Raw genomic sequence first — 20303 nt, 5'->3', positions numbered from 1 at the left:
TATTTCATTGCCCCCGACTCGACTGCCTTTGCTTTGCTTTTGGGCCGTGGTGTGAGTTTGGGTTGGGGCTTCGGATTCCGACCGCCACTAAGCCTGAGATTTATGTACTAAAAGCACGTTGAAATGCAAACGCGGGGAATGGAAATGAAAATAAAATAAAATACATTTTATTATTTATATTTGTCGTGACTTCGATTTATTATCCGGCCAATGCCATAGAGGAGGTCTAGTTGGATGCTGAATAAACTGGGGGATCAGACGCGAGGCATATGTCTTACCTAAAACCCCAGTGACTGGGTTTGGTGAACCTATATTTTCTTAGTATATGTATTCATTGCATTGCATGGGGGAGCAAATGTTGATACTGTTTGTTATTACTGCAAAATGATATGCTATGGTATTTATGGGTGTATTATTGGGACTTGGTATCATTGAATAAGCCGAATTGCTTTATTTGAGCACTTTTAAAGCCGATTTGCTGGGGATTTGAAAGCCTTCCGGTATTCGAACTATACAATGTTTTGTATTGGCTTTCAACGAATTTAATCCAACTAATATTGTATCCCTTTGAGATTGTTAATTAAATTGAAATCCTCCCTTTGGCTTACTTATCTGATGCTTATCAATATTAGCTCCGAAAAATAGGCAACAATTTTTGTTTTTGCATAATATAACGTATACGCATTGTTCACAAGAAATACATATTTTCCCCTATTTGGTGCATATTTTGCCAAATAAAAATGGAGCCCAAGAAGAATGCAACACTTTTTCATAGTTACTAACTTGCCTATTTGCAATGGATATTGTAATATAATTTATTCGATTGCTTTTGATGTATTTTTATAAGCCGATTTTACGTTCTTGATTTGTGCGTTTTATATGTACGTAATTCAATTGAGCCCTGTTTCCGAGAAAATACATAAAAATGGACATAAGTTTATAATAGAATATTTTTTCGGTTTATGCTATTGAAAACCATCAATAGAGTGCATTTATTGGCCAGCTAGAAATTCACCGCAACAAATGTATTATCTTGGTTACAACACATAACAAAGCAAACCAAAATTTATTGAATAATCTCACACAGAATTTTCGAAGATAGCTATTCTGTATTCCTTTGTTGCGATATTTATAGCTGCATTTTATACATATTTGGGTGTCCTGAAAATAAATACAAATATAATAATTACAAATGCGTTGACTTCATTTTTTTAACATTCTAGACTAATGCCCTGCAAGACCGTAAATTGGATTTTTTTATTTTTTTTTGTGAAGTGAATTGAAGTGAAGACCATTTTTCTTGCCATCGCCACTTGCCAAGCACCCGAAAGTTGAGATGGGACTCTCTCGATTCAATTAGAATGCCAAAAATCATGTCAGCAGCCATTATAATTACTTCCGTTCGTTTTGGGCCACTCCCACTCCAAAAGTCAAAGCTCATTAGCAGCACAAAAAACTTTGCTCAATGCTCCTCCAGCTGACCGAAACAGACATGGAATCTCTGGACATGGACGGCTCTGGAATGGAATCGACCAGAACAAAACTCGAATGCTAATGACAAAAATAACGAGATTAGATCCGATCGGATCGAAGTGGGCAGTGGAGCATTGGCGCTTTGAGGCATTGGGGAAGGGGGGCAGAATGGACATTGAAGCAAATCAAGAAATTAGCCTTGTCAAACTGCATGACAAAATCGCGGGCGGTACGATTGCGTAGTGCCGTTGCCTGCCAACTTCAGTCAGTCTGTCAATATTTACTCATTTCATTTAGTCATTTTCAATTTATAACCATTCAATGGAATTCAACCCGCCTCCTCCCATTCCCCTCCCCATGTCACGCATCAATCGCTGTCTTAGCCTCGTGTTGTGTTTTTTTTTCTTCTTCCGTTTTCCGACCCCTTGGTATTTGTGCCATTTTGCACGCACTACAGTTCCCTTCCCCCTCACATTTCTCGTCCTTTTTCGGCGTTAATTTCCCTGCTACTTATGCACAGAGGGAAATGCCTCCGGCCAGGACATCCATCAGTCAGCTGCCGAGCGGTTCGCTGTGTGGGTTGTTCTGCACTGATGATGCCCCAGGGTGGGATATGTCGTCTTGGGGAAAGTGTATCCGTATCTCATAGCTGTATCGGCTGTATCGGCCGTATCGGTATCCAGGAGCTGGGTGCCGCATTTCCCATTCGAACCGATCGGCCTGCGAAGATAATCCTGTGAAAATTGCTATATGGGTTGCCCAAGTAAGTGGCTATTTTTTTATTTTTTTTTTGAAATGTTTGCTCAAGATTGCCGTCATAAATCTTCTCAAATCGAAAATCAAAGGGTTGTTTTGTTTAATAATATATATCAGCCCTATACATTTGCAATACTATTCATGTGCCGCAACAAGCAATTGACGGGCAAACTCTCCTTTTAAGCGCCAACAAAAAAAGAACAATCCAAATTCGTTGTGTTGTTTTACGCACACTGTTTTTAACGATTTCCCATGCTCAGAATTAATTCTAGTTATAGACAGCAAGCGACAGTAACATTTTTAATAGCCGCCACATTCGTGAGGGGAAGGGAAAAAAGTTGTAAATTTTTTCTAAGTGCCTGCCCCAACAACATCGCTCCCCAAAGACTACAACACTTGAGGCGTTTCAATTGTTTTGAAGTTTCTCATCGAGCCATTCTTGTATCCATTTAATGCTACTGTTTTTGTCTGAGACTTTTGGCTGTGGCGCTCAATTAACGCTTTTGGTTTATGGCCAAAGAATTTGCGTGGAAAGTTGGGGTTGGTCTGGGCATTGCTCGGTCGTAGTTGGCCAACAATTAGAAGCGCTCAACCCAATAATGCTGAGTTAGCTGAGCCATCATAACGGTAGCTCAGCCTCCATGTCCACATTTCATCACTACCACCACCCACTATCCCACCCACACAAAATGGCTTCATTTACAGCCGGAGGCAACAACAATAAGTGAAATTTTCACAAGCTTTGGGTAAAGCTTTAGTTGTTTGTTCCTCCTGGCCAAACTGCTTTATATATAGAGTATATCTTCGTTTCTTTTTTTTTGCTCTTCTTATTGTTGTTGTTGCATTAAAGGGGAACTGGTTAGTGGGGATAGCGCTGCGAAAAGTTTTCCACTTTACACAGCGAAGAAGACGCAACTTTGTAAGACCTCCGGTCGTTCCAAACTTCCCCCGAAGCCCAAGGAATTACTGGTCGTTATATACGTATATATAGTGGGAAATCTATTTTCGAATGCCAGTCAGACGACGGTGGGTGGTCAGATGCTTGGTGGTTGGGTGGTTGGGTGATTGGGTGGTTGGGTGGTTTTGTGCAAAAAGTATTTTTCATTACATTTTCCAACATTTCCACTGTGCCTTTGCCTTTCTTCAACACCGCCCCCTTATCCACCCCCTTCCCCTCCCCCAACCATTTTTGCGAAAGCAAACCAACGTCGACTTAATTTATAATTACGATAATTTGCGCATTACGTTTTCTTTTGTTGGCCTGGTTCGTCCTGTTCGTCCTGTTCGTCGTGGTGGCCCTTCTCGTTCCGAGGTCCTGCTTCTCCAGGAGACAAACTTTTGTCGGTTAGTTGGAACTGCGTCTCCCGCTCGCACTTTGCCTTTCCTATTCCTATCTATTGCCACCCAGCAAACAACATCCCAATCCACCTCCCCCCACCCAAGCGGCGCACTGGTTATCTATTCCCGCCCATCTTTTCGCCCCCATTTTCCGTTGTCCTTGCGGCTTATCAATAATGTTGATTTCACTCTGTGTCGCATAATTGAATTCTGAAGTTGTTAAGTCACAGCACAGCCAAATTTACGCGCTGGGAATAGGCCAGCCCACCACCACCACCACCACCACCACCACCACTCCCCTCCCATTTCGTAGGTCCAAGGCTGTTCGTTTGCTGATTGAAAATTTGCCAATTAGAAATAATGAAGCGTGTGACATTAAATGCAAGACAAGCAGCAAATCGGGCCAAGTCCCCAGGTTCTTTTACCGCCAGCCAACCACCTACCATCTCTTCTCCTCCTAAAAACCCATGGGATCGGCAGCGGATGGCTCGTTAGAGCTATATATACTATATATTGAGATGTATATGTACCTTGTAATATAGTATTTTTCACTGGTTCAGCCTGCCAATGGCGATAACAAATTTTTGCTTAGAACGGAAGAAGGAAGCTCTTAAAATCTCATTGCCGCACACTCACACACACACACGTAGTCGTTAGGCACGGATATCGAAAATTTTCATGTCTTCCTTTAGTTTGTCTTAGTTGGTGATCTCCCCACTCCTCTCCTGCAGGCGAGAGCAGCCATCATTAGACTTCCCGGGCCAGAAATCCCGTCAATCGAGTCCTCTTTCCGACCAGCTAGCTAGCTGGCTCTCCATGCCAATGGCCCCCCACAAAAACACCTAGCTCCAACATTTTTCCGGAAATTTATAGTCCTTTCGGGCAGGAAAATGGGGGGATGTGGGTAGTAGGTTCGGTGCTAGGCAAATTCGCATTAGGCAAGTTCCTTGGGCACACGGAGCCCCCCAACTTGATGCATCCGTGCTGCACTTTGGTTGCCAGCCACCCAGCCACCCAACCAGCCACCCAGTCAGCCATCCAGCTGCATACATACATATTTCCTTTAAGTAGCTCATTATTTCAGCGTTTTTTTTTCCAAACGCCCCACAACCCCCCGTTCCGTCGATAAATATGCCGATGACAGGGGTTAAGACTCCACCACAGGTGATTGGTGAAGTGCTCCTTTCGCATTCGCCGTGGCTGGGATAAAGCCATCGAAGAGTGTCAACAGGAGAAAATCAGTCAGTGCCTGGTGCCTTCCACCCTCAATTTGAATAAGGGACTAAAGTACCCAAGGCTCTCACAAAATTGTACAACTTTGCGCTCGGGTGCCCTAAGTTTTGGAATTGATTAGTAAAATTATAATTGTGTTACCATTAGTTAGGCTCGTCGCACCTAAGCTGCTTACTCGTATATCGCAGTTTTTGATTATGTGTCTAGAATTACCTATTATTTTGGTGTATCAAGAATGAATAATAGGAGATGAAGAGAAATGTAGTGTTTCCAAGCATCGGATTATTAAATTGTTGCCACTTATGTTATGGGAACTGATACATGCTATCTGAGGCTTTAAGCCATAAAGTTCGAATTCGAGTGTAGTATTTCCAAGCATCGGATTATTAAATTGTTGCCACTTCTGTCATACAGAACTGATAACATACATTTGCGAGCTGAGGCCATAAAGTTCGAATTCGTAGACTTTAAGTGCGAAATACTCGTATTTTCCGACAGCATTAAGTACAACCTAAACGTCATCAACGTAGCTACACTCATCCACAACGCAGTCATCATCACCATGAACATCATCGCCATCATCATCACGATGACGGCCAAAAGTCAGCGCTGGAATTAAATTAGAGCCAACTTGTCTTGATGCCATTCAAATGCTCGCCAACTTCCCACCACTTTTATGCACAGCGAAGGATATTCCGGATATTCAGCACCTGGTGGGCTATGTCAAGGAGTTCTCTCCGGTTTGGGATAGCTTGGGCTGCCATTTGGCTTGGTGGTTTCCGAGGGTTGGGGCTTTGAGATGGGTGCTTCCAGGGTCTGGGGTATACTGTACGGAAAAGGGCTGCTGCCAGCGGCAGTATTACATCGCATCGCATCGCATCGCTCACGTTAAGCACATAATTACAATTCTGCTTTATATTTACGTGTATTTATATTACCTTTTCTTGCCGGCGAACACGACAGCACTAAGCTCTTGGCTTCCCCATTGTGTCCATGATGCGGAACTATGGATACCCTCGTTGTCGGTTCCATGGAAGTTTGGTTTGCAGGCTTGTTTGGTTGTCGGTTGTTCCGGGTTCGGGGTTCGCAAAAAAGGACTAATCCCATGCCCTGCTTGCGATTGCGGTATGCGAATGAGATTTTCGCCTTCCTCGTTTGACAAAAGGCATTAAATCGTATTTTCGCATCTTTGTGAGATATTTTGAATAATTATTTTGGACCTTATCATAATTTGGATGATTTTTAAGTGCTTCCGCGGCAGTAATTGAACGGAAAACCCGATTTGAAAATATTAATTTATCATTTTGGTGGTCCCAAAAATTGTTATTGCTAGCTCAAATATTTAATTGCATCCTGATTAATTATACCGGCAATTTCGTTAGTTCTTTTATTCTATGCCAAGTTTTCTTGTTTGCATTCAAGGGCTTAAATTGTATAAGTAGACAAAAAGTTTGGCACACTTGCCGCGAATTTCCAGCCTGATTTTCTCATTTGAGGAATGATTTAATAAGCTCGAGATTAATTATAGCAAAGTTTGTTCTTTATTTTACACCGACGTTGTTTGTCTGCCCCAGAAGGGATTGAATTAGTGCCCCCTTTTTGCGTTCGAGATGGAGTTCGGGTGCCGGGTGCCAGGGCTCCGGAGTTCGGTGTATGTACTTTTCCGCTCTCTAATGGGCTGTCGGCCTGCGAGATGGCAAGATGGTAAGATGGCTAGATGGGAATAATGCTGGCGAGAAGGCGACGATGCCAATCCATCCCCGAGGGTCCTGCCACATATCCATCCCTGGCATACGGGATCGCACACATACGGCATGTTAACGGCACCTCGACTCCTAGACGAACTCATAGTCGTAGTCGTAGTCGCAGTCGCAGAGTCGACATATTTCACGTTGATGTATGGTTTAATTACATTTACGTGGCTGTTATACGGCCGGCGCTCCAACTTAATGGAGAGCGGACTGGGAGCCCTGGAGTGGCCACCTGCACAGCGGGAAATTTCACTAAAACTGCCAGTTCTAACGGTTTAAATATATCTATTAATCAGATACATTCGAATTTATGGAACATGCAGTGGCAAACTATTGAAATAAGCCTATTACTTGTCTTCTACTTGGACCTATAAGCATTTTACTAACATATATCGGAGCCATCTTCATTTGAAATAGTTCAAATTTGGCACTTTGTGTGGGAATATAACTGTGTTACTGTGTATTAATATAACTTATCTTGCGGTGTACCAAGACGCGAGGTCGGATGGATAAGTTGGCTGCTGTGTAGTTGGATCCCCGGGTTTTTTTTTTTTTTTTTTGGGTGGGAAGGGGGCGGAAGACAGCTGTCTCTCAGCGCTTTTGTTTGGCTGTCGTCGCCGCCATTAGAAGGCATCGCGATAGGCGCTTTCATAATTATCCTGCACGAAAGTTATCCACCGTTGCTTGCAAGGATTTCGGGTGGTGGTGGTGGTGCTGGTGGTGCCCCTGCCGACCCGCAGTAAACTCCTTTTCATGAGCTGCACGTCGTCGCTGGCAAACTTTCGCCTTCACCTGGCGGCGTTCATCCTACGATGAAGTTTTCACGCTCGGCAGGATTTTCGGGCATCCTTTTTAGCAGGGCGATGGTATTTCCATCCCATTCGAGGTTGAGCAACTCGAGGTGTCGCCCACTATCGCCTCGGGTTGTGGGTTAAGTGCTTAGATTAGGTTTTGTGGATCTTTAATTGATGTTAAGCGGCGAGTTGATGTCAAGTTGCAACTTGCGCGGCTCTCAACCTGTCACGCTGTTTGCTCCATATTTTCAACACGCCCACATACTTATATACTTTTTCTATATGCCTGCGATTCTGCCTTGGTATCGCTTGTCCCGGCAGCGTTCAATTTTCCATTTTAATGCCGGGAAAATGCCATGGCGACTCATTAGATGGCAGCTTGCCGCAGGGGGAAAGAGGTCTTAGCTGGGAAAAACTGCAGGGTGGGACAGAGGGAGAAAGAGAGAGGTGGTCTTGTTATGGGCCAAAGCCCTTAGCTGCCTAATGAGACTGAATAACCTGCAGTGCTGCAAATAAGGAGAAGTTGCAGCTTGGTATAAGGTTTTTCTGCATTCCCCTGCTTTGTGGGAACTTAGTTTTAAGCCATAATGAAGGGGCTTTTAATAAGACTATTTACGAGTATATATTGATGATAAATTATGGCCAATATGTTGTGGCACATCATTTTCGTCTTGCCAGAGGAAACCTTTGGGTTGCACTTTATTTAACAGTATTTTTAAATCAATTTACCCTGGCTCCTTTACATTCCCCCACATCTCCACTATTCCAACCCGTCGAACCTTTTTCGCTGACTTCTCTCGTTTCTTCATTAAGCTTCTCTTCATCAATTCAGCTGAGCAATTACCTCCGTCTTGGCCATTTTCACTAACCGCAACTGTGACCGCACTTCAACTTCATTCAACACGCACACAAAAAAAAGAAAAGCGCAGGGGAGGGTTGGAAGGAAAATTAAAAGAAAACCCCTGCTTGCTCTTAAATGTCGCCGTTTCTCTACTTCTTTCGACGCTTTCATTAATGGTTTTGGCTTTGACTTTTCGCCATCTTCTTACCTGTTTTCCTTTTCCGATTTTCCCCATTTTCACTCCATAATTTTCTGACTCTGCTTCTTTTTGTCTGGCTGTTTCGTTTACTTTTCAACAGATTTTATTTATTTATGAGCAACTTGACTTTAATTAATGTATTTATCGCTTCAATAATTCGAATACAACTTTTCCCGCCACCCACAGTTCCCTTTTAACTCAATTATAGCCAGCACTTTTCCCTTTGTGCCTTCTTTTTGGCTTAGGGTTTTGAGCTGAGTTTTCCTTACTTCTGATTGTTTCCAACAAAATGCAATAATGAGCTTAATTTTCTGCTTTTCCAAGCTCTACACACAAAGCCACACACTCGGACACACATGCGAAACGGAAAGTTTGCTATTTGACCAGTTTGGAGTTGCTCAATAGGAGGAAATCCTTCTTTGTCCTTCTTCACATTTTCCTTTGGCACACCATGAAATGAAAATAAAAACCAGGCCATTCCGTAAATTATATGGTTTTTTTTTTTGTAAAAGAGTTTTAACAATACAGTTGGTAATTTAAAATTGTCCTTAATAACTCTTCTCATAATTATAATAATAATTTCTGTTTTCTTCCCATTTTCACGGTGTATGCGCGTAAAGTTTATGTGGTGGAAAACTTGCGCTTTTCCGCTGGTCAGCGAACACCGTCCTTGTTAATTATATTGCGCCGGGTGTCAGTTGCCTGTCACTGTCCGTCCGTCCGTCTTTACCGCTTTTCCAGCTTTTCCCTTGCTTTTACCCAAAGCATTTTCCATGGCGTGTGTTGTGCATAAAAATTCGAGGAGCGCTGGTAAAGCGATGAAAACAAGTTTTCAAAAGTCTGGCATAATAACCCGTCTCCCGCCGAACTCCACTTGAAACGGCAGTCAATTAGGCACAGAAGAGACCTGTCCTGAAAACCCCTCCCCCCATCCATGGAAAATTGCCCTGAAAGGCACCGCTCCCCGCCCCGTCCACCCAATGTCTCTTAAATTATGCGCACTTTGCATTTACATTTTGCGGTTTTCGAAAACGGGAAACGAAAGTAAGTTTCTTGGGCTCTGTGGGACAGGACTTGGCTGACTTATTTACTTAGTTCGCTGAGCGCTGAATTTGAACGAAATCATTTGTGTCTTAAGCGCAAATGAATCACTTAAGTTGCGGACAACCGAATGACGACAACAATAATAATAATATTAAGGGAGAGGCAAGGCATGTTGGAAAATGGGAAATGGACAATGGGAAATGCGAAATTTGTCGTTGTTCTGTGGCTCAAATTGCGCCCGAAAAAACTTTTCCAACGAACATTTTTAAAACAAATGCTGTGGGCCACAAAAGGGGCGCTTGAGATTGGGGGCGACTGTGGGCGTGGTCGTGGCACGTGTCTAATAGGAAAGCGATAAGCAGCACCCAACCCAATGCCACTTCACCCCTCCAGTGCTGGCAACTTTTATATTTTCTAGCCAAATTGTGGTTTTCCGGACGTAAGCTCTTTAATATCTAAATTACTTTTTCTGTACTTTTAATTGCACGCTAGGAAGTGGAATGATTGGAAGGAAATGGAAATGTTAATGGGCAGGCATAGCTCCATTAAATGTATTATTAGCTACATCAGTTGGATGCTCAGCTACTTGAAGTGGATTTTTGGCTACTTGCAATATAGTTACATTATCCAATTGCCACCACTGACCTGCAATTGGAGCTCCAATTGGAGCTCTGCCGCTGCTCAGATAGTCAGCGATGCGAACGCGCTTATTCCGTGGAGACTCATTCAAAAAGGTCACCACCTAGCCCAGTGATTCCATTTTGGTGGGAGCGGGGGAAACGGTGGAAGCGGTGGGGGCGTGGCAGTTGGGCGGTCGAAGGTCAAGGGTAGCTGAAAATAATGCACAGGGAAAAAATAGGGGAGCTAAATTCGGGAGGCTGAAGCTCAGCCAAGAGCGAGAGAATGAAGGAAATTCGCGGTGGGGCAATGGAGAAATGAAAAATAAGCCAACTGAGACACGCCTGGGCAGTCACAGGACCACAAAGGAGATTTGGCGGGGAAGTCGGTGACTGTAATATGATTAAAAGCACCTCATAATTGTGGTCAATAGAGGGGAAAGCGGGTTGGAAAATCCTCCCCCGCAGTGGGCGTGAAAAGTGCGAGGGGAACATTTTTCGATGGAAGGTGGAAAGTGGGTTGTGCAGCGAAGCGATAAGTGAGAACACAGTGAATTGTAAAGCTCAGGAAAAATATATAATATATATGTACTCGTATATATACATACATATCTCTGCGGCCAGCGATTCTCAGAATTTAAACAACCGAATGTTAAATATTGAATTGCATTGATTCTCCGCAAATAAAATTGGTATAAAAGAAAATCGCGAATTTTTAAATAATTTAATAATGATTATGAATAATTTGTCGCAACTAAATACGTTTATTTAAAAATACTTTCACCAATGCGGTGAAATGTGCGAATTGCGAACCATTATAAATTCATTAATATCAACAATTTGATTTGCAGCTTAAACAATTTCATTAATAAACCCCAAAAGGCTAACACAATATTGACTTAAATCTGCTTTTCGCGTATTTGATTACCAATTGAAACGTGTGAGTAATTTTGGTTTGCCTGACATAATATAGTTAATTTGAGAACTGCCATTGGTTTTAATTCTCCTCTTTCCATCGCTGATAATATATCAAGGCAAAAATGTACCCAGTATGCATTAAATGCACTTGCACGCTTCAAACAGAAAAATTTATAACTTATGGCGCATTTTCCAGGGCCCGAAGTCGACTTCATCGCCTTAAAATTTCGGAATCGAAGCGGCAAAGTGAGAAAGTGCGAAAAGCATTGAGGGGCAAAGGAAAATGTGTGTTATATATGTATATGTGCATATAAAGCTGCGCTTATTTCACTTTTCCACTTTGCTGCCATTTCACACATATACAAGTAGTACGCAGAGTTTGCCGAGAAGAGGCCAGTTGAAAATCCCAGCCATATAAACTTATACAAATGACATCCGGTGCGCACACACGCACACACACACACACGCACACACAGATACAGAGACCTTTACGGTACCGCTCATTGTTGAATGATGTAATGTAAGAAGCTTCTGGGGCGCCACACGGCCACATTTTTGGATTCACACCCAGAGAACCCTATGCTGCCCGCAATTCTCCCCAATTTCTCACCAATCTCACGCCCTTTCCACTTCTTTTGCCAGTGACTCCCAGTACTCCCAACTCCTCTCTAAGAAGCTAGAGGCACGCAAATACCGCAATTGGAAGCGGCCGAGGTGTAAAATCATGTTTGGGCATCAAGCGGAATTAGAGAAAGATGGACGTGTGTATGGGTGGAAAGTGGTGGAAGGGGGCAGGTGCGGAGCGGAAAACGTGGGCTTGAGAATTGGGAATTGGGGTCACCGCCTTGCCAGCTAAACTACAGTGGAGATTGCCAACGCTAGAACGGATGCAGTGGCTGTATTCCGAAGTAATTCACAGTGAGGGGCGTTTCTATTGTTCATTTCTTAAAATTCAAGTTATTAATTCAAGTTACTTTTTATGTCAAATCTTATAGTTGGATTAATTAAATTAAATGTCGAATCCTTTATATATTACATGTATTTAGAATGGAAATGGCCGTGACATTTCTTGCAGTGCATCCCGCACTCAAATACACAGACATAGTGAAATGCGAACATGGAAACATTCATCGACAGAGTTGCAATTTATATTTGATTCGAGGCATTCGCTCCGGGTCGATTAGTTGCCGCCGATGTCGCTTGCCGCCCCTTTCTCTTTGCCCCCGAAATCTCGCCGCCCCTCCCCTGCCACCCTCCCGTATATTCAGGCTTAACCCACCGCATGCCCCCTTAACCCACAGCAGGGCGCAGACCGTGCAGTCCACAACACAGAATACGTATACGCATGGTGTGCCCAACACACTCAGCGAATGCTGCTCGTTACGGCAAGCGTATCAATTTGATCATGCGTGTCGTTTTGCCTCCCGATTTTCCAGTTCCACTCTCTGTTTGCGTGTACGTGTGTGTGTGTGTGTGTGGGCTAAATGCCGCAAATTGAAATATGGTTTTCGATTTTCAGTTTATATGCAGCCATCTATAACCAAAACCAAAAACCCACACATCTGTATATCGGCTTTGGATGTGAGTGTGCGTGTGTGTGTGCGTGTGCGTTTTGCGCTGGTGTTTGCCTCTCTGTTTGTATTTGAATTATTTTATCATCTTTTCGTTTACTTTTCAAATTTCAAGACGTTTACTTAAGAGCGAATATCCTGGAATCGAAATAGGAATCGGAATCGGAATCGATGTTCCACGTGAGCGATTGTCAACGTACTTTTGGATATGAATCGCTGGGTTTTCTAATACTTTTTGAGTGATTTATTCGAAATCTTTGAATTGATTCATTGTAAAGTTTATAAATGCTTAGAAAGATTCAAACTGCTTATGAAATTCGGTAGATCTATATGTTTTATATAAGATTAAGAATCGATAGATGAAGTATGAGCATATTCAGATTTATTCAATCGTTGTTAAGTCCGATATTTCCGCTCTGCTGAGTGTATTAACTTAGTCGATGATTGCTTTTCGGTTTTTGATAGCAGCCCGCAGTTGCTTTGTGCTTAGTTTGTTATTAAATAAAGGCTTAGTTGAGTGGTTTTTTTTATGTGTCCATATGTGGAAACGCCGGCACACATGCACGAGCACCCAAACGCAAACCCACACACTCACACTCACACTTTCGCACACACACTTTCGCACACCCGCAAAAGAGACCACCAGCCCATTGTCATATTAAATCATACAATTGGTCAGATGCCCCAAAGCTAGTAACAGAAAAAAAAAATAAAAATTTCCCTTTTTTTGTAGCCACATGCTGACACATTTCGCCATTCACTTTTCACGCTCACCCACACAAAGAGCGCTTTTGATTTCGCTACTTTCGTGTGCGTGTGTGTATGTGTGTGACTGTGCCAGATGCGCGTGAAAATAAAGCGAAAAATTTGCATGGTTACACAGAAGGAAATATCCATATGTTTAGAAGGGGTAAAAAAAGCAAGTTCCACTTTTAGGAAACATTTGCGGTAGGAAAGAAAACTTCAAGTTCGCTTATTATATTTTACTTGTAGGGAATTCAAATGTTTGGGGGTCTAGCGAGCTAGAACTACTTTAAAATTCAGCGAATTTCGTTCAGTGTATTGTCCCCTCTTGAATCCTCTTCTCTTTTTTCGCTCATCGCATTTTTGTTCGGTTCCTTTCCCTATTTTTTGGTGGCTTTGCTGCTTTATAGACTTTTCGATTTGGCTTAGCATGTGTGCGTAAGCGTCTGTTACGGTATGTGTGTGTGTATGTATGGGTGCATAAGTGTGTGCGTGCCTGTTTGTCTATTTTGTCGCCCGTGTCGGTTTTAGTTGCCAATAGGCGGCTTAGCTAAATTTGCATTTATTGTTAAAATGTTTCATTTCATTTCATTTATTTGGCCAACAAATAAAAAAAAACCTACACGGCAAAACTGAAATCCATGCGAAAATTGAACACGTGTTTGTATGCGTATGCGTGTGTGAGTGTGTGGGTGTGTGGTTCGGTCTATTGGTTTTTTGGCTTTGGATTATGACAGAAATTTGGGGACAAGCGTAAAGGAACGTGAGGAAGTGGGCGGTTGAGTGTTTGCACTTTTGACTTTTCCCATGCAACATTTTTCGGGACTCGGCAGTTTGGGGCTTGTAGGTGAGTGATTGGAGTGGATTTGCCTTTGCTGAATACTTTTATTTTATGCGGTACAGTCCCGTCTGGTCAGCAAAGTCATCAACTTTTGCTCTATCTATTCAAAATATATTTTTTTATTTCATTTGTCGGGAAAAAACACGGTTTTGTGGTACGCTGAAAAAAGATTATATTATTTTGTGGCCGACAATGATTGGTTTTGTATTTAATAAAGTTAGGTGTTAAAAATGGAGCTTTAACGGAATGTTTTGGTATTTACATTTTTTTATTGTGGTGTCGGTTACAATTACTCAGTTCCCTTCTGATGGAATCTATTTAATTCATTCCATTTGAAGCTATTTTAATTGGCAATTGTTTACATAAGGTCCTAACATTTTTTGTTACAGCTGTGCCTGTTGTTGTTTCTCCATCCACAAACCTGTCAAATTCTTGTATTTTTCCGCATTTGTGCTTTTCCTTTGACGCACCACCTTTTTATTTCTTTTCCTTTCCTTTCCGTGCTTTCCCCCTTGCTTTGCTTTCTTTTTGCAACTCACAATCAATGTGTCCAATTAGGTTCTCAGTTTTCGGGTTACCTTCCAGTCGAGTGGAGCCTTCCCACCAAAAGCCCCAAATATCCTGTAACCTGTTGTAGCATAACTCAATTTCGGCTTAAACAACAAACCGAATCGAAACGAAACGAAACGTATACCAAGTGAACTGGAAACGGAACCAAAGTGCAATTATATCCACTACACTAAAAAAAAATGTCTAAAAGGCAGGGAGAGGAAGCTGCGTCAACACGTGACGGACAGGCCAGAAACAAGCAAAATGTAGCTCCGCTTTGTGCCAAATCCCACAGCATACTTTTTGGGGTTTTCCCCGGATGCCCAATGCCCTATGCTCGATGCTCGATGCTCGATGGTCGGTGTTCGGGTGCATTCTAAAAGGCATTTTCCATTGCATTTTCATTCATCGCTCGTAATTGTGGTGTAAAAACGAGGCATCAAAGAAGCGGTCCGGCTATGTGGAGAACTGAAAGGCAAAATGGCAATAACTGTCATTTCCTGGCGACCTACTAAATTCGCCTCAGCTCTCGAAACTCTCAAATGAAAATTGCTGACCTCTGCCAGGCCAGACCGAAAAAAGAAGGGAAAGGAACGGAAAGGAAGGGAAAGGGAAGGGAAAGCAGTAGGGGGATGGGAGCCCTAAAGGATTTTCCTCCTCGCATCACGTCCTCCGCCTCACACATGTGCAACAATTGTAATGGTCTTCGTGTGGAGGCAATGCATAATTTGTTATCTAAATTCAGGTTGTCTATCGGAATGCTCGCAATGCTATACTGATTAAATTTTACCACCCCCCTTTTACATCCACACATAAACGCGCACTCACACACACATACAGTCGTACACAGACAGGACTTGCATTGAAAATAAAAACCCCCAGCTCCTTAACACGTTTCATGGCATTGAATGAAGAACGTGCTGGCTACATATGCGAATCGTTCGCAGCCAGATGTACGCGAGTAGCAACCGAAACTGTCCGTGCCAGTCTCATTCGCATTTTCTGGCTCTAGGGCCTCCGTCTTGCAGTCCCCCAAACAGCAGGATACATTACAGTGGTGCTGGATTGAATTAGGCAAGTGTTTAGCCGATCCTGGGCTCTTTAGTTTGGTATTACTGGCGTACTAGGCCTAAGTGTACGAGTATGCTACTAGAATTAACAGCTTATGCTTTGGCATTGGGTTTTGATTAAGTATTTATGATTGCATACTTTTAGACACTTTGTCAGGGGATTATGCATTTCAAGTGATTAAGTGATTTTAAATTATGCATTTCAAGCGATTAAGTGATTTTAAAACTCATTTGTCTGCTTTACATCCGCCCCTTAAAGGGCGGACATTCAGACATGAGGCATTACATTTGAAGCGAATATTGTCCGAAGTTCATGAGGAGCATTTGTAATGCATCTAACCATTTCGGTTGTGGTTTCCCCTCTGCGTTTCTGCTGCAGTTTGTCTCACGGTGCGGCTTTTGGTTTTGGGTTTGGGTTTTTGGTTGTGGGGCCGCCGATTCCCTTTTCCATTTGCCATCTCCCTCGCGCGCCATTTGCTATCCCTGTCCCTGTTCCTGTCCCAGTCTCGGTCTCGGTTTCCTCACTGGGGCCATGTAATTTCAAGAGGCGTCTGGATGTGGCAGCAAAAGGACTCGGTTCTCAGCTTGTTTATGCATTTTCAGCGGGCCCAAAGAAGCAACAGTCGCAGAAGGACATCCCCCACGCCCGCTTTTCCTTCGATATTCCCCATTTGCTTGCTGTTTTTGCTTTTGTTGCCTTTTGCTTTTTTGCTTTTTATTTTTTTCCACCACGTACTTCATTCGCTCTCGATGATGCAAAAGATTACCAAGTTGTTGGCATGTGGCAGCGGCCGAAAGAGGAATATAAACTCAGTTCAGCTCTATGCTTGTGGGTCATTATGCAGGTCCCAACCGCATCCGCATCCGCATACCCGAATATCCGCATCCGTGTCCGCTTTTTGGTGGCCGCAAACCGTCAACGAGTCCAGCGGGCTGACAGCTCCAGGCGCAGCTTTTATATCCCTTTTCTTATTATTTGTATTTTATTCTGGCTGCTCCTCGGTATCCATGTCTGCGGTTGGTGCTTGAGCACCCCAAAAAGATTTATTTATTGCGGTTTTTAAACTCAGCAAGGAGTGAGTGAGCGTCCCAAATGCCAAATGCCCGAAAAAATAAAAAACACCGTAGTCTGAAAACTGAAGGCGTGACTGGGGTACTGGCACTCAAATCGGGCACGATTCCATCGCACTTCGTTTATCCCAAATGTTTGACTGCGGCATCACGCTCCGCACTCGATAAATGAGTTGGGTATTCCCCAATGCCTGCTACCTATAATTTATTGAAAGTGCATTCCAATTGATTTGGGTTCGATCAGGTATTCTTATCGCGGTAGCAGATTCTTAATTTATGATTCATACCCTAATTGAAGCACACACACACACGACACACAGCCCTACAAAAAATGGCATTTTGCCAACCCTTATGACGATCTTCAAAAAAGCATCCGTAAAAATTAATTCTTGTTTAATACATTTAAAATTATTGAGATCGCTAGAATTGTTTATAAGCTGTTCAAAAAAGTTGTTTGAGCTTTACGACAATTTTCAGCCAAGTTATGATAAAAACACTTCATAAATATTTCGTTTTTGCCGAATATTTTGTTATATTTTTACAAATATATATTTCTACAAATAATTGAATACTTTGCGATAAAAATGAAAATAATGGCCCAAATATGGAATGCTTAATTAAAAATTCCAAAAGAATTGCATTTAAATTTACAAAAAAATTTTGTAAAATTTTTGTTTCACAATGAAAAAGCAAAAATGTATCCACAGAATTAATTTCTCCCAGCCGTCAAAATTTGAAATAATTCGTTAGCATTATTCCTGTTATTCATTTAGCCATTTAAACCAAGCTATAGAGGGAAATTCCAAATTTCCCTATTTCATCTATTTATTTGGCCAACTAAAAAGATTCAACTTTAACTTGCAGTTCCGTCTGGCATTTCGTGGTCAGCTTTGGGCTATTGACTCCAACTAATTGAAGGCCATTATATCCTGAGACTCAGTCTCAGTATCATTGTGTGGCAAAATACTTGAAACTTGTGAGTTTTTTTTTTTTTGTATATTTTTTTGGTGGAGGGGAAAAGGGAAAACATTTGTGCGGGATTCTCGAGTGAAATGTTCTTTGGTGCTTGCTGTATCGCTGGCCTTGTGCCAATCAGTGTTTGCCTTCGTCAGTGCCACTTGTGGCAGTTGCACACATCTGCCCCTTCGTCCGCTTTCACCGCCCACTTGCGCCGCCCGCTGGAATCGTACTCGTACATTTTTGTAAGTGCATCAAAATTCTTAGCATAAGACGTGGACTTGTATCTCGGCTTGTGTTTTCCTTTTTGATTTAGTTTTTATTTTACCAGCTTCTTTTCTCACTGCACGTTGTTTTACTTTCCTTGCTTTCTTTACATTTTTCATGATTCTCTGTGCTCAGCATTTCTACGCTTTTTTCTGTTTTTTTTTTTGTTTTTTCTATATTCCTAGTTATACCCACCACCTCCCCCTTCTTTGTTTTGTTTGTAGTATTTGCTAGTTTTCCCACATTCTCTTTCCTAGATATGTATGTATGTATGTATATATAGTTTGTATGTGTATATATAATTTTTTTTGATGCTTGTTTGTAGTATTTTTCTGGAATTTCACTTGGTGAACTGGTCTGGCGTCTATTTCTTTCTTGCCACATTTTCATGTCGTTCTCTGTTTGGTTTTTATGTTTTGCACAACAAATTTTATGTTAGCTTGGACGTCTTGATCCAAAAAGCACCGCCCATCAGCCCCTTAACCCTCGAGTGCCGCTACGTGTGCCCTAGAAAAATGCAGAGAAGATTCTTCATTTGCGAGGGTTTCAATTGAATTTCGAGCTCCGAGTCCTTTACTCGTATTTTTTACGCACACTGTCCGCTAATTTTTTTTTGCAAGGAAATACAAATCCTAAGGAGCATATATCTATATATTTTCGGTTTTTAAATAGTTAAACGAACTTTAAGAAAATGTCAAAATTAGCTGCTTCAAAACATGTTTATAAGTGTGGCATAATTTGTCTTCCATATTTTTTTCTCAGTGCCAGTGATGTGAATGTGAGTGAGCGAGTGTGTGTGTGTGTGAGCGTGTGTGTGAGACCGGGCATTCAATCATTGCGAGACTCAACATGACGAAAGGATGCAGGACAAATGGCGGCGGAAACGGGGCGCGGGGTGTGTGGCAGCTATCTGACTGATTTTGCCCGTACTCGTGCTGCCCCCACATTTTTTTCCAATTTATTTGCTTGCTACACAAAATCACCAACTAAGCAATAACAACAAGGGGCGAACCCCTTTAGACGTGACTCTACGTTTCACTTTGCAGTGAAATTGTTTTTTCATTTCCATCTCCCACCCCCACAGACACTAATGGGTTAACTCGAGTTGGTTACAATCTAACCCAAGGGCCCCTCAAGTGGGTTTAAGCCTAAGCATTTGTCCACCCCTCCGCCCCTGCCACGCCCACCCCCTTAACCCGTAGCCTGTGCGTTGGTGGCTCAAGTTTAGCAAATTGTGAGGATTTTTGTGAGTTATTGTTTGAATCCATTTGTGCGGATGCGAGGATTCGGATTCGGATTTGGATGCGGTCAGCGGGGGCCGGTAATAGAATAAGGCAACTTCAGGCAGCCTGCTTGGGGATAATCAATTTGATAGTTTCGTGCCCACCTTTGAACCCCTCGATTCGGTATTAGGTATTAGGTATTAGGAATTCCCGGAATGGAATTGCAAACGCTCCATCTGTTTGTACAATGTTGTGGGATATTTGTGTGCCTACAATTCTAGGACAAAGGGTGTGCATTTTCGACGAGTGTTTGGCCTTTTTGTGGTTAACTCTTTGTTTGCCATTGTTCGAAATAATAAACAACTCTACACTTTTTTGTCTGGAGTTGGTATAACAAAACGAAAAAAAAGGCACGTTCATTCTTATAAAGATGAAAATGTAACAATAATTGTTTATGTTTACTGAGAATTTGAGTGAAATGCAGGATGAAAAAACTGCAGTAATTAAGTTTTATTAACACGTTCTATTAATTTCATAATTTTTTATGTGTTGCATTGCTTATGGTACTTGATCTAACAATAAACATATTTGTTACAAAAAATATGATTTTTATTTAATTGATGTAATTACATAGATGTTATATTTGTTAACTTTAATAAAAGCTGTTCCTTAAAGTGCCTGCTTTACTTGATGTATTTATTATTTGCTTTTTCCCTTCCATTCTTATGTAGTTATCTGCTGGTCCCTGTGACATTTATGATCTTTTCGTGTCACTTAGCCTGATATATTCTGTTTTGCACAGAATCGCATTTGTACTAACTCCTTTTTTTTCCCCGCAACCCGAATTTGTGTTGTTGTTTTTTCTTGTTGGAGCCTGGGGCTTCATGGCTTCCACGGAATTTTTTGGTCTTTGCCTAACTTTTGTTTTCTGGTTCTTTATGACTCGTTGACCGCCCCAAACCGCCCCCCTGATCAGTGTTGGTCCCCCTTTGCTCGGTTGTCCAGACATTTCGCCATCGCTCTCCATCTCTCTCTCTCTCTCTCTC

General features: G+C 42.2%; 1 protein-coding gene across 1 annotated transcript in view; it reads left to right on the top strand.

Moving 5' to 3' along the window:
• Positions 1 to 20303, top strand: part of LOC6551382 — a 53275-nt gene that overhangs the window by 13621 nt on the left and 19351 nt on the right. The gene's annotated exons all lie outside the window — the stretch shown is intronic.

This window comes from Drosophila erecta, unplaced genomic scaffold, assembly GCF_003286155.1.
Source record: "Drosophila erecta strain 14021-0224.00,06,07 unplaced genomic scaffold, DereRS2 tig00000126-arrow-pilon, whole genome shotgun sequence".
In the NCBI taxonomy this organism is placed as follows: Eukaryota; Metazoa; Arthropoda; class Insecta; order Diptera; family Drosophilidae; genus Drosophila; species Drosophila erecta.
Note: the sequence above shows the minus strand (reverse complement) of the source record. Positions and strands in the feature narration are given on the sequence as shown.